A 19,626-nucleotide genomic window follows, 5' to 3' on the forward strand; every position below is an offset into this window, starting at 1 on the left:
TGAATGATGGTTTTGTACGATGAACGACGTATGGCGCGCGGTGGAAGGTGGCAACTGGTGATGAAGGTGGCTAGTGATGGTGGGGTTGTCTGTAGAGCTGATTGATGGTGGTCGCTGGTGATGAATGTGATTACAAATGGTGGTTGCACAACAATAACTAGCAGTGAAAGTACTTGGTACAGAAGATTAGTGATCGCCGAGTGCTATGCCGTTGAGGCTAGAAATAATTGCAATAGATAAAGTATTGATAAAATGTCACATTCACATAAATCTTTAAGTCAATGACATTTTAATCTATTTAAAACTTTGTAGAAACTTAAAATAATCAAAGTTATTCATAGCAAATACATGATTGTAAAAGAAAAAATTTACATAATAACAAACTTAATAATCTTAAATTAGAGAGATTCAAATTCAAACCTCAACCAAGCAAAACAACCGTAGCTAACCGTTGTTTATGGTTGTATACAGGGACTTATTCAAGTTATACTATATTTATGGCCCCATTATCCCATATTTTTTGCCATAGACTTTGATTGTTATAATGGGATATATGACCTACAATATTGTTCTTTATTTTATTTAGAAAACTATTTGACAATGACATATTATATTATGAAATTATTCCCTGTTGCTGGGTATATTAGTTTGGGAATCAATTTCATCAAGTAACGGTAGATAGTAGCTGATATATTAAAAAATGATAAAAGTTAATAATTTAGCAACTAAAATAGGTGTTTGATCACCGAAAATTTAAAAAAATTTAGCGACCTTTTCAATGCTGCATAAATAGTTGAGAATTGTGAAAATAAACTCTCAGAAGTGATTTGCAATTAATACATGGGACAAAGGCCTCTTCGTAACGGTTGACTTTTGAGACATCAGCCAACAACAGATTGAATTTGGACTTTGGACAAAAAAGGTCATTTTTAAAGACTGAAATGAATGTGACCAAATTCATTGTTTCAAACTATTACTAAAGCATTATGAGTGTGTTAAGTATGACAGAAAGTCATAAAAAATATTGTACAAAAAAAATATGCTCATACATTAAAGACTAATAATAATAATAATAATAATAATAATAATAATAATAATAATAATAATAATAATAATAATAAAGGAATATAAAAAATGATGGATTTTATTGATTAGACTCATTCCGCAACTTCGGGAGAAAGTTCTATAATTCCACTAAAAATAGATAGCACGGAATTTTTTTTTTCTTTTGATTCCCCTTTGTTGGAGTTATTGCTCCTTTGGTGACTCGAACCCACGAGGCCCTGAGGTTATATGAGGGGGGTGCTGACCATCTGAACAAACTCCTCTTGTCGATAGAAGGGAGAATGTTGCTTTAGAAAAGATACAATAGTTTTCGACTTTCCCATAATTGACTTCTAAGCTCGGTGGAGCATGTGATTTAATTTGATGCAAAGCGAAGAACCTTACTAGGACTTGACATGTCGTGAATCCTCTTGAAAGAGAGGGGTGCCTTCGGGAACACAGACACAGGTGGTGCATGGCCATAGGCAGATATAATGTATCAGCACCGGATTTAACTAAATCCGATACTTTTGGTGCGGAGTACAAATTCATGTACAAAAATTCATTAATATTACAATATATAACAATATGAACCCATAACTTTAAAATACAATGGATTCAATGCTAAAAACCTTAAACATTGAACCTATCAAACTTAAATTCTAGATCCGCCTCTGTGTATGGCTGTCGTCAGCTCAAAGGTGTTCGGTGAAGTCTCTCAACGAGCGCACTCGTGTTAGTTACCATCGTTTAGTTTGAAACCCTGAATAAACTGTCCATGATAAACCGTAGGAAAGTGAGGATGACGAAAAGTTATCATGCCCTTTATACCCTAAGCGACACATGTGTTGTTAGTAATCTATGATCAAAATCAGAAAATCAGAGAAGTAAAGAAATGTCAGTTCAATAAAACAAAATATAAAATAATTTTCGAGCCCACAAGTTGTTTGTGTGTCCTTCAGAAATTTAATCTCCTCACTATTGCCCAAGGTTATGGATTACTTCCTCCTAGGATAGAACGAAAAAACTATTCTGTAATATTGGTAGTCAAAATTACAGAATTTCAGTAAACTCAACAAACGAAGCAAATTACACTTGACACTTTATTTATTTGGAAAAACAATGCAATAATGTAGAAAAGATGGGAGAAGTTTTCAGATTTTTTATTTTCTGAAAAATGAGGCTAAGCCTCTAAACTTATAGACAATGAAAGAGTGAGATGAAGACGTTCAATTTAAAAGGTGCCTCTTCCATTTTCCATTCACGAAACCTATCAATCCACCACATGAATGGGGATGGAAATATGTTTAAGAAACATGAAAAAACTTGTGTGATTCGCAGGTAAGGATTAATAGCATCTGCATAAGTAGGTTTCCCTTTGAACTTTCCGTAATGAACATGTGTCAGATATACTCAGTCAATCAGTAGATTTGATATCTTTGAACCGTCAAGCTTTGGTGTATACCTAGACAACCATAAGCCACACAATCAGCCCTTAACCGTTTTTGGTTCTTATTGTTGTGTTTGTTTCAGTGATGAACACCGCCTGGTTTCATAAATGCATAGAGAATTGGCCTTACAGAACTCTCTTTGAAGCGGCTAATACTTCACACTTGCATAGGTGATTCCTAAACATGTTATGTCGTAGATACACTATTTGATATACCCCGTATCAAACTTAGAAACCATTAAAAAGTCTTAACGCTTTATCCTTGATACTGAACATTGTCTCATCGCAAGAATGGACCAAAAAGAAATTTTATTAGACAATGTTGAACATCATTAATGACTTTGTTTGAGCTCCTTAAACCTAGATTTTCATATCTCCAGTCTTCTAGGAAGAGTTATCTCCACAATGACTTGTCCTCGGTCATAGTCCCATTTCCCTCGATGATCTTTTAACTACCTCTCTAAATAGGCCTTTTTTTAATGGATCCGACTGTCACGACCCGAAATTCCAACCTCGGGGTCATGATGGCGCCTAACATCTACTTACAAGGCAAGCCGACGTGAACAAAAAATTAACTAAGTTAAGCAATTTGATGACAAGATAATAACGATGAAAATGGTACAAGTCTGAGGCATAGTATGATAATACTGAATAACGAGTCTAAACATAACCCAAAAATCGGTGTCACGAGTACATGAACATCTAGATTACTACAAACGTGGTCGGAATAAAATACACTATTTTGAACTCAGAAAAGTAGTAAATATAGGAGGGAAGGGGACTTCATGGCTGCAAACGTTGTGCAGTTGTACCTCAAGTCTCTGTCACGAACTGGACCCGAGCAAATCTACTGAACCCCGCTAGGACCCACTCCGAAATCTGCACAAGAATTGCAGCGTGTAGTATGACCAACCCCATGTACTCTATAAGTGTCGAGCCTAATCTCGACAAGGAAGTGACAAGGCTAAGTCGGGCCACTTAAAATAACATGTATGCAATATAATACTAATAACAAGAAAGGAAGACAGGAAATAAAAGTAAGGCAATTAATTTATGAAAAAGAACTCAATCCTCACAGTCGGCAAACCCAGAATAACCGATCACATAATTTCATGTAAAAATGTTGAAACCAACACAATAACAACAACGAAATCAACATACACAATCTGTTGCGGCGCGCAACCCGATCCCACCGTACACATTCAATCCTCCCTTATTTCACCATAACATCGTTTATCAATATCAAGATTCATATATACAATTCGTTGCAGCTTGCAACCCGATCCCACCATATCATCATAATCAATGTCATAATCCTCCCTTATTTCATCATGTCACAATTTATCAATATCAAGTATTACGTACACAACCGTTGTGGCGCCCAACCCGATCCCGCCATATCATTACAATCAATATCAAAACCCTCCCTTATTCCACCATATCATAACCGTTGCGGCATGCAACCCGATCCATAAATAATTTTAATAAATGTAATCAATCCAATAGCTCAATTTACAAGAATCTCTATGATTAAGGAATATGAAAGCAAAGCAATAAAGGAACAATGTACTAATCAAAGGAATGCTACAAATAATACAATAGCAACAAGACAAGTCAAGTACGTGACAATTAAGGTATGCAAGTAAGACAATTAAGGCAAGTATCAATTAATCACAGAGTCATGGAAGGAACGAACAATTCAATACAAGAATGATTAATGACAAGTAACAAATTATGGCATAAAAATTAATTAAGGTATGTAACAGTTAAGGCATAGAGTGAGATAGTTCATGAAATACGAGAAAGACATGGAAACAATCATTTCATGGGCGTATATACACTTGTCACCTCGCATATACGTCGTTCACACGTAATTCACATAACATATAGTTCAAGGTTTCCTAACTTCCTCAAATCAAGGTTAGACCCAATACTTACCTCGCTCCGCAATCAAATCAAAGCTCAACCTGGGACTTCCCTCTAAAATTCTCCTCCAAACCAATCGAATATAACCAAAATTAACTCAATATTATCAAACAATGCTAGGGAAATCAATTATAATAGATAAAGCAAAGATCTTTAAACTTTTCCTAAAAAGTCAATAAAAGTGAACTCCGATCCTACTTGGTCAAAAACCCGTGATTCATACCAAAACCCAGTTATCCATTCATCCTGAGCCCGATTATGTGATTAGTTTCGAAATTTGACCTCAATTTGAGGTCTAAATCTTAATTTTTACTAAAATCCCCAATTTTATCCAAATCCCTAATTTCTAACTTGAAAGAGCATAAATTAAAGGTTAGAAATCAATGGGTATTGATGGAAATGGAAGAAAATAAGTTAAAATCTACTAACCTATGAAGTTGGGATGAAATTTCTCTTCAAAATCGCCTCTAGGCCGAGCTCTAATGTGAAGATGGTGAAAAATGAAGAAAATCCTGATTTTGGGATATTTAAAATCACTGGCGTCAGGTCTTCATCGCGTTCGTGAAGAACCTGATTCGGTCACGAAGCACTGTAGCTAGGGCTACTTATCGGGCAGATCGGACGGTTATTTACTCTTTAACGGTTCGGTTTATCGGTTATCGGCTTTTAAATGTATTAATCTGCTAGTCACCTTGTCACGACCCAAAATTCCCACCTTTGGGGCCGTGATGGCGCCTAACATTTCGCTTGCTAGGCAAGCCAACGTTAGAATAATATTCGCCATTTTTAAATAATTTTAAATTAATTAATAACAAAGAAAAAAATGCGAAAATAAAGTGAATAATCCATAATATTAGCGATGTCTAAATACCATCCCAGAACTGGTGTCACACGTGCACGAGCTACTAGAATGATACAAATAGAGGTCTGAATGAAAATGAAGATGTCTGAAAGAAATACACACCTACGATAAAGTGGAAGGGGATTTCAGAACTGCGAACGCCATGCAGTCATACCTCAAGTCCCCTGCGAATAGCTGAATCCGAGCAAATCTACTGTACGCCGCTGGGACCAACTCTGGTATCTGCACAAGAAGTGCAGAGCGTGGTATGAGTACAACCGACCCCATATACTCTGTAAGTGCCGAGCCTAATCTCAACTAAGTAATAACGAGGCTAAGGCAGGCCATTTACATTAACCTGTACGCATTAATAATAATAATAATAATAATAATAATAATAATAATAATAATAATAATAATAATAATAATAATAATAATAATAATAACAGGAATAGAAGTAAGACCGGTAAATCATATCAAAAATTAAAGTCAATTCAGTAGTCATAATCCCTCAATTTATTTCCGTTGCGGCATGCAACCCGATCCAACAATATAATCTTTCAATTAAATTCTGTTGCGGCGTGCAACCCGCTCCAACAATATAAACTTAAAATAAATCTGTTGCGGCGTACAACCCGCTCCAACAATATAATGAAACAACTCTTAAATGTAAAAATACTCCAATAAATACCACATTTAAGAAAAAATTATTAGGCAACAAAGCATACAATTATTATGATTTATTTAGGAAACAAGTAATGACAAGTAGCAATTAATTATAGAAATCAGGGAGAAAATAGGCAATTTAATATATAATATGCTAAATGTCAAGTAGTGATTATGACGCATAATTCAAATAAGCATGTAGAAATTATAGCATGGATTTAAGACATAATAATGAACAAGGAATTTGAGAGAAATAATTAATGTAATAATTAATTCATGATTTAAAATAATTTATGATTCTCAGATAATTATGCGAACAATCAATTTGACGACGTATAGACACTCGTCACCTCGTCTATACGTCATTATACTTGAAATTCACTTAACAAATAATTTAAGAATTTTATTCCCTCAAGTCAAGGTTAACCACGACACTTACCTCGCTTTGTAACCAAATTCAAGATTTCAATAAACCTTTGCCTCGCGAATTAGTATCTTAAAGCTTCAAATCTAGTCACAAACAATTCAATATACTCAACACGAATCGTAGGAATTAATTCTATATGAAATTACTAATTTTTCGGATTAACATCCGAAATTTATTTTAAAAATCGACAGTGGGATCCACGTCTCGAATCCCGAAAAACTCATGAAATCTGAATACCCGCTCCGATACGAGTTCAACCATACAAAAATTATCGAATTCCGACATCGGAATGCCTTTCAAATTCTCAATTAAAGTCTTTGAAGATTTTTACCATTTTCAACCCAATCTTTACCCATTTGAACTCAACAATCTTCTCACAACCTTATTGGTACAAGCATGTATAACTAATACTCTCACATCCAAAAATCACACTCCCTATCATCCATCTTTGCCCAAACTCGAAATTGAAGACTAGGAGTTAGAACCTTACCTCTTGGGTGAAGATCTTGTGATATTTCCTTGTTGGATTTCAAAGCTTGAACAAAGCACTTGAGTTTCTTCCTCTCTCTAGAACACTCTCGTTTCTCTCTAAAATTATCAGATAATTGCCCCAAAATAAGCCTCAAAGCCTATTTATCAAAATGGGGTCGGGTTAGGCAAATAGGAAAATGGAACCTCCGAAGTCAGGTCTGCGGTCTCACAATGGACCGCACAATGGGTATGCGGTTCGCACAATGATTCTGCGGTCGCACAATTGGCCGCGGAATCATATTCTGCCAGTTTTGGTAATTTGGTCATAACTTCTTTTAGGAGTGTGCAAATGACAAACGGTTTGAAGAGTTAGAAACTAGACTCGAAGATCTTTCATTTGATTGGTTGTTCATCACATAACTCCTTATATATATATATATATATATATATATATATATATATATATGTAGATATGCTCGTTCAAATTTTGGTCTTGTGCGTACTCATTTGGAACTTTAGTCTATTATGAAATTTTCCAACTTGACTTAGACTTAAGCCTCTCCTTATAACCCACATCACTTATAATATGCCTCGTACACTTATTATCATATCCAATTGATATCCATCATATTAATAGTCCTCAAATGAGAAGTAGAGTCCGCCCCCAAATACATAACATAACTTATCTCGTCTTTCACCCATTTTAATTTCCCGAATTTTTACTAACTCCCAAAATTTTCAAAAATTTTGCCAGAGTTTCCTTTGTAGCTGGGCCTATCCACCTGTCAGAGAATCCCAGAAACCAATCCTAATAACACATACATAATCTAATAAACGTAACACAACATGAAAACGATACTAACAATGGCCTCATAAACAATATATTACTAGAAAAGGAATGCCATTAACATCAACTATTCAGGTGATACGTAACTCATAGCAGGTAAGCTCTCAACATCATCATATAACACAGAATTGAACGTTTAAATTAAAGATGATATTTTTAGGTCATCACACACCCGATAAGATATCAGGTAGATTGGTATTGGTTTAGCTATTATCGGGCGGTTTATCGTCCTAATTGATTCTGTATTACAGAGGCCTATTTTGGTTCCTCGTATTATACTGTTACTAGTAAATACCAGCAAACGCCAGTTTAGTTTGCATGTATTCCCACTATTTTTCGTTGTTACCTTCAATGGTCGTAAAACACAAGCCATTGCTTGTTACTATATTCTTTTGGTCAACAATTTGGTCCATCTGGTGGCATTAGGATCATATTTACCTATATATTTATAACATGCAAAGAAGGAGATTGTTGGCATGTTATAAGTTTGAGCAACGGAACAAAATGGAAATTCTTCAACAGTGGATATATATTCCTAACCGGTTAATGGTTTATCCGATAAGAAAATTGAATAGTCCTCTCCCAAATCGATAAGCCGTTAATAATAAAATTTCGATATGTTCCTCATCCGTTAAACCAATAACCCAATACCAATAAGTCACTTTTGTGGTTCGGTTTTCAGTTTTGAACACCCCTAACTGCGGCCCAATTGGCCTTCGTGTTCGCGAGATGTTATTCGTGCTCTCGATGGATATCCCCCTGGCCATCGCATTCACGACCCTTTGATCGTGTTCGCGAAGAACACCCAGCTGCTCCCCTCCCAGACCCCTTACTCATCGCGTTCACGAGTGAAGAGCCGCATTCGCGGAGGGTTACCCCTCCAATGCTCCGCGTTCGCGAGCCCTCCTCCAGGCTCGCAAAGAAGAAATCCTCCCCAGTCCCCAGTTACCCTTTGCGATCACGAGAGTAGTTTCGTGATCGCGAAGAAGAATACACCAGATATCAGCAGTTGTGAAAACCAGCAATCCTTCAAGTTTGAAAATGGTCTGTATCCTATCCAAAACTCTCGGGAGACCCTTGATCTCCAAAACAAACATGCACACAAGTGTAATAATATCAATAAGAACTCGCTCGCACGATCAAAATATCAAAATAACACCTAGAACCACGAACCGTACATCGAAAATGTATTAAATTTTCAATGAAACTTAAGGGCTTTCAAGTTTACAACCGGACATCCGAATCACGTCAAATCAATTCCGTTTTGCATCAAATTTTACAGACAAGTCATAAATAGTGGAAAAAACCTATACCAAGTTCCGAAACTGAAATACGAACCTCGGTAGCAACAAAGTCAACCTACGATCAAACTTAGGAATTCTTTAAACCTTCAAATTACTAGTTTTCAACAATTCACATTAAATCAAGTTAGGGACTTCCGAATTCGATTCAAGTCCAAAATCACGATACGGGCCCACTGGATCGTCAAAATACTGATCCGGGTCTGTTTACACAAAATGTTGACAGTAGTCAACTTAAATCATTTTAAGGCCAAATTTTATATTTTCTTCAATTTTTCACATTAAAATTTTCCGGAAGAGACACGGAATGCGCACGCAAATTGAGTAATGCCAAACGGGGCTATTCGACGTCTCAAAACACATAAATGTAGGCTAAAACTCAAAATGACCTATCGGATAATCACACTCTCCACCTCTAAACCAAATGTTCTTCCTCGAGCGGACATAGAAAGGTACTTGGACTGGTGAAGAGGTGTGGGTATCTACTCCGCATGTCATACACGGACTCCCATGTGGCTCCCTCGATTAGTTAACCTCTCCACTCTACTCTAACTGAAAGATAACTCTTAGACCTCAACTTCCAGACTTACCGGGCTAGAATGGCCACCGACTCCTCATCATAAGTTAAATCCTTGTCCAATTGGATTGAGCTAAATCACTCTTTATGAAGTTCCGTGCACTCCTTATATTATAAAGAAAAAAGTAAGTATGATGCCCCGGTAGACGCGCAGAGTCGAGAAGCAGAGAGAGGCCAAAAATTATATAAGAGCACATGAGGCAGATTTGATTGGCTTGGTGGAAACCAAAGTGAGGAGTGGAAAGGCATCCACCTACTAGGATGAGGCATAAAGGGAATTGAACCCACATCTCGTTGAGATTCTCCAGCAAGCACCCCTTTCGGAAGCTCAATTTGTAGGACCGGGGAGAACACTCACAAGCGTGCAAGCGTTTTGAGAGAGCGCAAAACTCTTTGCTTTCTTCTTTCGGCCAGATCAACGGATGAGTGGCCTTATTCGACACCTCTTTCTCTTATGGCTAGATAACATATGGGACAGATCACCATGATACTTCTGGAGTATGGACACATAGAACACCAGATGGACTGCTGATAAACTAGGTGGCAGTGCAAGCCTGTAGGCCACCTTACCCACTCTCTCAAGAATCTCAAAAAGGTTGATATACCTAGGGCTCAACTTGCCTTTCTTTCCGAATCGCATCATACCCTTCATGGGTAAAACTCGTAGTAGAACCCTCTCTTCAACCATGAATGCAACGTCACAAACTCTCCAATCGGCATAACTTTTCTGTCTAGACTGAGTTGTACGAAGGCAATATCCTGAATCATCTTGACCTTTTTCCAAGGCATCCTAAACCAAAACGGTACCCAACAACCGAGCCTCTTCCGACTCAAACCAATCAACTGGCGAATAGCACTGCATCCCGTATAAAGCCTCATAGGGAGCCATCTGAATGCTTGATTGTTAGTTGTTGTTGTAGGAAAACTCTAAGTGGCAAGAACTGATCCTAAGAACCCCCAAAATCCATAACACAAGCACGGAGCATATCCTCCAATATCTGAATGGTACACTAGGACTGTCCATCCATCTGGGAATGAAATATTGTACTCAACTCAACCCGTGTACCTAACTCACGCTGTACGGCCCTCCAGAAGTGCGAGGTGAACTACATACCTCGATCAGAAATGATGGACACGGGCACACCGTGAAGATGGATGACCTCACGGATATAGATCTCAACCAACCGCTCTGAAGAGTAGGCAACTGCTACTGGAATGAAATGCGCCCACTTGGTTAACTTGTCCGCCCAACAACGAAATCCATGGTAATACGCTCCCACTTCTATTCAGGAATCTCCAACCTCTGAAGAAAACCACCAGTCCTCTGATTGTGACGCCCCGAACAATAGCCTGGGTGTAACACGACACTCGGTGCCTGACTATATGTGACCGAGCGAACCAACTGCTGGCTGAATCAACATGCGATATCATAACATTTTGAATGCGAAAGATAAACTAATATATGTTGATATATTGAAATTCTGAATGATAATAAATCAAAGTGTGAAAACACTAATACAATTCTAAAACATACTTGTAGCCGGCATGGCTTAACATGAAAAGCCTTCGACTATGTCTAACTGTTACTCTAGTCTTTGAAGACTCTAATAAAGTACTGAAAACATTGGTTGTTTGAAAATACTGAAGATTGTATTAATGATAATGCCCCGAAAGAACTAGGATCACCAAATAGCTGGTACGAGAATCCAAGCGCTCTAAATCATCAACTTGTAAATCATTACCTGCATCGTGAAACGCAGGTCTCTGCAAAAAGGGATATCAGTACATTTGAATTGCACTGGTATATAAAGCAACTGAAAGAAAGAACTGTAAATATTGATATTGAAACTGAACTGATAACTGATAACTAATAACTGAGAACTGATAGCTAATATTTGATAATTGAAATGATAACTAATAACTGAAATGATAACTGATGACTGATAACTGATAACTGAACTGAACAAAGGAAGTAAGGATATGAATACTCCCTCTTCTGAATGATGAACCACCTATTTATCTGAATAAATAAATTGTGGCCTAATATATATGTGCACAAACTGTGGCCTCGAGCCCTAGTATACGTATACATAACTGTTGCATCAGGCCCAAAGATGAATAAAGGATAAACCGTGGCATCATGCCCAAAGATGCATAAAGCATAAAATGAGGCCTTAGGCGCAAAGATGCATAAAACATAAACTGCAGCCTCAGACCCAAGTACAAGGGATCAACATTCATGGATTTAAAATTAGGAACTGAGAATCATACTGCAATACATGATACTGAATACTGAACCATATTGAGTTACATGATACTGGAATGCTCAATAGAACTAGACTGAGACATGTATTCATGAACTAATTATGAGAGCTTATGCTTCAACTGTTTATGACATGCTGGTAATATAGACTTAGATTCATGGATATTAAACACAAGTTTATATTGATTACACACTGAGCTCACAACGTTCAAAATGAAAGTCATGAACGGATTACGAAGCTAGAGAATAGAAGTTCTGCAACTATTCAAGGAACGAGGCTTAACTATATTTTTGAGGCAATTAGTAACTTTGTAAAAGAAATGTAGTGTAGGGAGAATCATCAACATTACAAAACATAGAGAGTTAGCTTCACATACCTTAACTTCCTGCTCTTAAGCGTAATACAAAATTCGCCAACCTTTTCAACTTTAATCTATATCAATACAAGTCAAAGGGATTGTATATTAGCAATAATATTCATGTGTTGGTCACTTAAGCATTTTATCAAACACCTTATGAGCGTTAAGCCTCATAACCCTCATTAATAGTGTCTCTACACCCAACAACCCCATTCTCTTACTCCTAATAAATTCTAAAATCTCAAATTTGTTATAATTAATAGCATTCATCGTCACCCATAAGATAAACAATACTCTTAACCAATAATTAACAATCAACAACACAAACCTATGTCTGATCATGCTTTTCTATCAAACCCATCAACTCATATCTCATGAACTTAGAGTCTATAATCATTAATCCAATGCTATAATCAATTAGAGGGTGCAGATATTGCCTTTTGACGTTCAATCCTCTTGAATTCGAGTTTTAAGGTTTCTTTTCTCAACAATGATGTCTCAATCAAATATCTGATGATTTGAAGGGTTTACCCATGTTAATATGGTATTGGAGAATCGAAATTAACTTAGAATCACCATTAGAACTCACCTTGGATGGTGGAGGGACCTTTGAGGAGTTAGGTTCTTGAGAGCTTCCCTTTCTAGAGCAAGGTTATGTATTTTGGGGTGTAGGGGACGAGGTAGGGCTTATAAAATGGCTTCCCGGGTGCTCCCTCATGCAAATGAAGGCTCAACCATTCACCTGAACATGTATCGGGTCAGTAGCACTGCCACACGTGTGGGGCCGCGCACGATATCTTCTGGACGTGCATACTGCTCATTGTCCAGTAAAATGCACATAAATGTTTGCTCAAAAATCCGTTCGGGCTCTACAATATATATTTGGAAAGTAATTTCAAAGGGATACAACTTTCATGTTTTAAATTTTCCCAAATTTTCAACAGAGTTTCACGAAATCCTGATATAAGACAGATTTTTCATACACTTAGTCGATTTTATCGAATCTTATGCACCACACTCTCTGCCTTGATTCCAAAACAACTATTTCCACCCATACTCATCTCGATGGAACTTCACATATCTAAAATATCACATTAATACTCATTTAACATGTCCACGCCTAGTTTGAATTTTTGGAGTGTTACATTATCTCCGCTTGGGATCATTCGCCCTCGAATGATTTTCCTGACTGTAACTCCGACTAACTTTGGACTTTAAACGGGTCTGGTGAAAACATTGACTTTCATGAACACTTGCATACTAAACTGAATGAATATGTAATTACTGAACTGTTGAGATACTGAATTGAATGACTACTACATTAACTGAATACTAAGCTGACTGAATACTGAAGGACATGGAGATTAAAATATAAGGTCTGAATGAAAAAGGTTAGTTACATTCAACATTTATCCAAAACACCTGCCAGCTACCATAGCATAACACAAGCCTCGCATGGCAACATAATGTGCCTAACATGAAATATATATGTTAATATTGGTCTGCCACGGATACGTGAATACTGAACTAACATGGATATATGAATATTGAACTGGCGCGAATATTTGAGTACTAACTGATATCAATATCCGAATACTAAGCTGGCATAAACATCTGAGTACTGGATTGACATGAGTATCTAAATATTGGAAACCTGAATGTTATCACATGATACGGAAGTACTGGGTGTACAACGGCAAATTCTAGTGGCAACTCTAACTCATAAGATACTTGACCGATCCTTCGTAGGATCCTATACAACATGATGTATCTGGGACTGAGCTTTCCTTTCTTCCCAAGTGTTATAACACCTTTCGAAGGCAAAACTTTCAGAAACACCCAATAATCAACTTGAAACTCTAGGTCTCTACGCCGCACGTCCGAATAGGATTTTTGGAGACTCTGAGCCATCTTCAAGTGCTCTTGAATCAACTTTATTTTCTCCACAACCTGATAGACCAAATTTGGTCCCAACAACTCTGCTTCACCAACTTCAAACCAAACAATGAGAGACCTACACCTTCGCTCATACAAAGTCTCACACTGTGCCATCTTGATACTAGAATTGTAGCTGTTATTATAAGTAAATTCAATGAGAGGTATGTGATCATTACAATTACCTTTAAAATCATGGACATGTCCTTAAGTGTTTGATTAATGCGCTCTGCCAGGCATATTTCTGAGGATAAAAATTATGCTGAGGTTTGCTCTTGTGCCTAATCCTTTCTTAAAGGTCCTTTAAAAGTTCTTTGCAAACTGAGCACCATGATCTGAAATGATGGACAACATAGTCCCATGCAATCAGACAATTTACTGGATATACAACTTGGCATAATCCTCTGGTGAATCTGTAGTCTTTACTGGCAAGAAGTGCACTAACTTGGTAAGTCGATCTATAATCACCCAATCAAATCATGCTTTCAAAATGGGCGAGACGATCCTGTTATAAAGTCCATATCTATCATCTCCACTAAGGAATATGTGTATTTTGTCGTAATACACTAGGCTTTCTGTTGCTCGACTTTTATTTGCTGATAATTCGGACACTTGTCCAAAAAGTATACAACTTACTTTTTCATATCGTTCCACCAATAAATCTCCTTTGAGCATGATACATCTTTGGGGAGTCTGGGTGGATACAATACCTGGAATTATGGATTTTTAACATGATCATCCTCTCTAAGTCCATCTATGTCTGGAGCACACGGTCCGTCTTAGTACCTCAAAGTACCATCATCTCCCCTCTTGTACAAAATCCATCGTCTTAAGCTTGTGAATCCCCTCTTTCAGCTGCAACCAGTAGGGATCATCAATATATTTCTCTTTCACTTCGGCTACTATGAAGGAACAAGTCCCTTTTTGGACAACAACTCTACTATCTTCGGAGTCCAAAAGTCGAACTCCTAGCTTGGCTAAGCGCTGGACTTCTTTAACAATAGTTCTCTTGTCTGCCTCAATCATAAGTTATACTTCCCATACTAGATTATCTTTTTAAGGTACTTCTTGAAAACACTTATAGTATTGTTGCGAGCTAAGTCTTTGGCCAGTACTCCGAAATTAGAATCTCGTGCAATGGCACTACCATCATGATACATAACTGGGCATGATTTTATAGATTTTATATCCCATGCTAACTATGCGAGTTTCAAATCTCCAACTGGACTTACTAATGATTTTCATATCTCCCCCTTAAACCAAAGGTTAAAGTCTTGTACTTGCAGATCCTTCTATTTTGTTGGGATCCGGATAACTTTCCTTGTCTTATGCAATTCTTTGCACTTTACATCAATGACAACTCATCTTCTGACTAACTTCTGGGCAATCTTTCTTACAAGGAAAAACTAAATTACTTACATAAACAGAAAGCTAATGTATTCACAACTATCATACACAATTTTAATGATTTGAATCTGCTCACGCTGTCAATCTTAGGAAGACCCTTTTTTGATAACTTTTAAAGGCTATTTTTCTGTAGCTTGCTCTCTTACTGCCTATCTGATTTTTTCTCCCATTGTCAATTTACTTTGGGTTTAACCTCAACTCTTTGGGTTCTAACACGCTTTAGATATTTCAAATTGTCATCCACTCACTAGATTTAACCTGGCTAAGTGAATCAAATCTTACCTCTACTAGCTCTGCTGAAATTGCTAATTCACTATATCTACTCAAAACTTACTTACTATTCTTTTACTAATCATCTGCTAGCATCATGTTTTCTTATTCTACTTTGAATAACTAAAGTGAAGCATAAGGTTATTCCTAACTTCCCTCACCATCTGACCCTATTCTACGGTCGCATACTTATTTTTGAACTATGTACATGGATCACACTTACATAAATTTCATTTGTCTTAAACGAAATTGGAATATCTAACCCCAAACTTTCTATACACTTCAAAATCATATCGAACTATAAACATCTGGGTAAACACTTAGTCACATGACCTAAGGAAAAATTGTTATATCTTTTATCTCACAATAAAAGTTGTTCCTTATAGTAACTTACTAACGTGGTACTTTCTAGTTCTGATTTGAATTAATACCAACAACTTAAAATCATTCCCTAAAATCCAATATTGCATGCTCTTCTTTCTCATTTCGTACATCATATCTTCTTAGTAATTTTCCCTTGGGCTCTTTTGTATCCAAAACTATAGTGATCAATTCTATGCACATTGCGGTTAAATTGTTAACATGTTACACAGTGGGGTCTGACATATGAATACACTATGATACACAAACTTGTCCTTCAGAGTATAGCATCATCTGATAAATTACTCCCTGCACCATCCGGCCAGTCTTGGGTCTTAATCCTGACCTAAAACATGCAAAGATTTCGCTATAATCACAGTTAATTATATTTTCTTTTAGAACCCATAGGCATCACTATATACTCACAAGTCACCAGAAATTGGATACACTAAAAATTGAAGATCAGGTAACTAAATAACTAAATAAAGGCATACTGAATAACCATAAACTTGCAAACTGAAAGATTGTATAACTGGTAATTGAGGTAAACTGATAACCATAAAACATGCTCCATAATTATACTCCAATGGGCAATTATCCTCTCTAAGACCTTGAGTTTTTCTTGCCCGTCGTTTGGGCATCCAATACATCTAGAATTTGATAGGAAGAGAAGGTTACCTATTGCTCTAAGCTTCATGGCACGATATAGAGTAGAAAGAAAGAGACAATCCTGAATGTCTTGGTAGTTAACCATTTATATGCATGGCCGACACATACAAATAAAGGAAACTCCACTGGACACAGCTTCATAAACTTCCTAGGACACTTGAACCATGCTCTGATACCAAGCTTTGTCACGCACCGAACCATGGCCTGGGCGTAACACGACACTCGGTGCCTGACTACATATGACCGAGAGAACCAACTGATGGCTAAATCAACACGTGATATCATAACATACTCAATGCGGAAGATAAACTAATATATGCTGATATACTAAAATTATGAATGATAATAAATCAAAGTGCGAAAACACTAATACAATTCTAAAACATATTTGTAACCAACATGGCTTAACATGAAAAGCCCGCGACTATGTCTAATTGTTACTCTAGTCTATGAAGCCTCTACTGAAGTACTGAAAACACTAACTGTTTGAAAATACTGAAGACTATAAGGTAATGATAATACCTCGAAAGAACTGGGGATCACCAAATATCTGGTACGAGAATCCTAGCGCTTTGAATAATCAACCTCTAAATCATTACCTGCATAGGGATAAGTAAGCCCCGAGCAAAAAGGACAGCGGTACATTTGAATTGCACTGGTATATAAAGAAACTGAAAGAAAGAACTGTAAATATTGAAACTAAAACTGAACTGATAACTAATAACTGAGAACTGGTAGCTAATATTTGATAATTGAAATGATAACTCATAACTGAACTAAACAAAGGAAGTAAGGATATGAACACTCATTCTTCTGAATGATGAACCACCTATTTATCTAAATAAATCAACTGTGGCCTCAGGCCTAATATATATGTGCACAAACTTCAGGCTCGAGACCAAATATACGTATACATAACTGCGGCCTCAGGTCCAAAGATGCATAAAGCATAAATTGTGGCCTCAGGCCCAAAGATGCATAAAGTATAAACTGCAGCCTCAGGCCCAAGTACAGGGGTTCAACATTCAGGGATTTAAAAGTAGGAACTAAGAATCATAATGCAATACATAATACTGAATACTGAACCATATTGAGTTACATGATACTGGAATGAATAGAACTAGACTGAGACATGTATTCATGAACTGATTATGAGAGCTTATGCTTCAATTGTTTATGACATGCTGGTAATCTAGGCTGAGACTCATGGGAATTAAAAACAAGTCTATATTGATTACGCACTGAGCTCACAACGTTCGAAATGAAAGTCATGGACGAATTACGAAGCTATAGAATATAAGTTCTGCAACTATTCAAGCAACTAGGCTTAACTATATTTTTGAGGCAATTAGTAACGTTGTAAAGGAAATGTAGAGTAGAGAGAATCATTAACATTCCCAAAGATAGAGAGTTAACCTCACATACCTTAACTTCCTTCTCTTGAGCGTAATACAACATTCGCTAACCTTTTCAACTTTAATCCATATCAATACAAGCCAAAGGGATTCCATATTAGCAATAATACTCATGTTTTGGTCACTTAGGCATTTTATCAACATCTTATGAGCGTAAAGCCTCGTAGCCGTCAAATGGTGTCTCTACACCCAACAACCCCATTCTCTTACTCCTAATAAATTCTAAAATCTCAAATTTGTTATAATTAATATCATTCATCAACAATCGAAACCTATGTCCGTTCATGCTTTTCTATCAAACCCATCAACTCATATCTCATGAACTTAAAGTCTATAATCATTAATCCGATGCTATAATCAATTAGAGGGTGAAGTTATTACCTTTTGACGTTCAATCCTCTTGAATTCGAGTTCTAGGATTTCTTATCTCAACAACGATGTCCCAATTAAATATCTAATGATTTGAAGGGTTTTCCATGTTCATAAAGTGTTGGGGAATTGAAATTAACTTAGAATCACCATTAGAACTCACCTTGGATGGTGGAGGGACCTTTGAGGAGTTAGGTTCTTGAGAGCTTCCCTTACTAGAGCAAGTTTTTGTATTTGGGTGTGGGGGACAAGGTATGGCTTATAAAACGACTTCACGGGGTGTGCCCCACACAGATGAAGGCCCAACCGTGCACCTGAGCATGCAGTAGGGCAATAGCACTGCCACACATGCGTGGTCGTGCAAGGGACCATCTGAGCGTGCATAGTGCGCGTTATCTTGTAAAACGCATATAAAGTTTTGTGCAGAAATCTGTTTGGGCTCCACAATATATCGTTGGAAATCTATTTCAAAGGACTATATCTTTCATGCTTTAAGTTTTCCCAAATATTTAACATATATTCACAACATCTTGATATAATACAGACCTTCCATAAACTTAGTCTATTTTATCGAATCTTATGCACCACACTCTCCGCCTTGATTCCAAAATAACTATTTTCACCCATACTCATCATGATGGGACTTCACATGTCTAAAATATCACATTAATACTCATTTAACATGTCCACACCTAGTCCAAATTTATGGAGTGTTGCACTGATGATCGTACTTTACTTGCTGATAATGCAAACACCAAGCTACATAATGCAACATTATCGTTCTTCATCTTTATCCACTAATAATGCTGCCTCAAGTCCTGATACATCTTGGCAGCACCCCGATGAATGGAGTATCGCGAACTGTAGGCCTCCTCATGAATTAACTCACGAAGCTCATCCACATTGGGCACACAAATACAACCCTGTATCCGCAACACCCATCAATTCCAATAGTAACTTGGTTGGAACCACCGTGCTGCATCGTGTCCTTAAGGACAAGCAAATGGAGGTCATCATATTGACGCTCTC

The sequence above is a fragment of the Nicotiana tomentosiformis genome, chromosome 5, assembly GCF_000390325.3.
Source record: "Nicotiana tomentosiformis chromosome 5, ASM39032v3, whole genome shotgun sequence".
In the NCBI taxonomy this organism is placed as follows: Eukaryota; Viridiplantae; Streptophyta; class Magnoliopsida; order Solanales; family Solanaceae; genus Nicotiana; species Nicotiana tomentosiformis.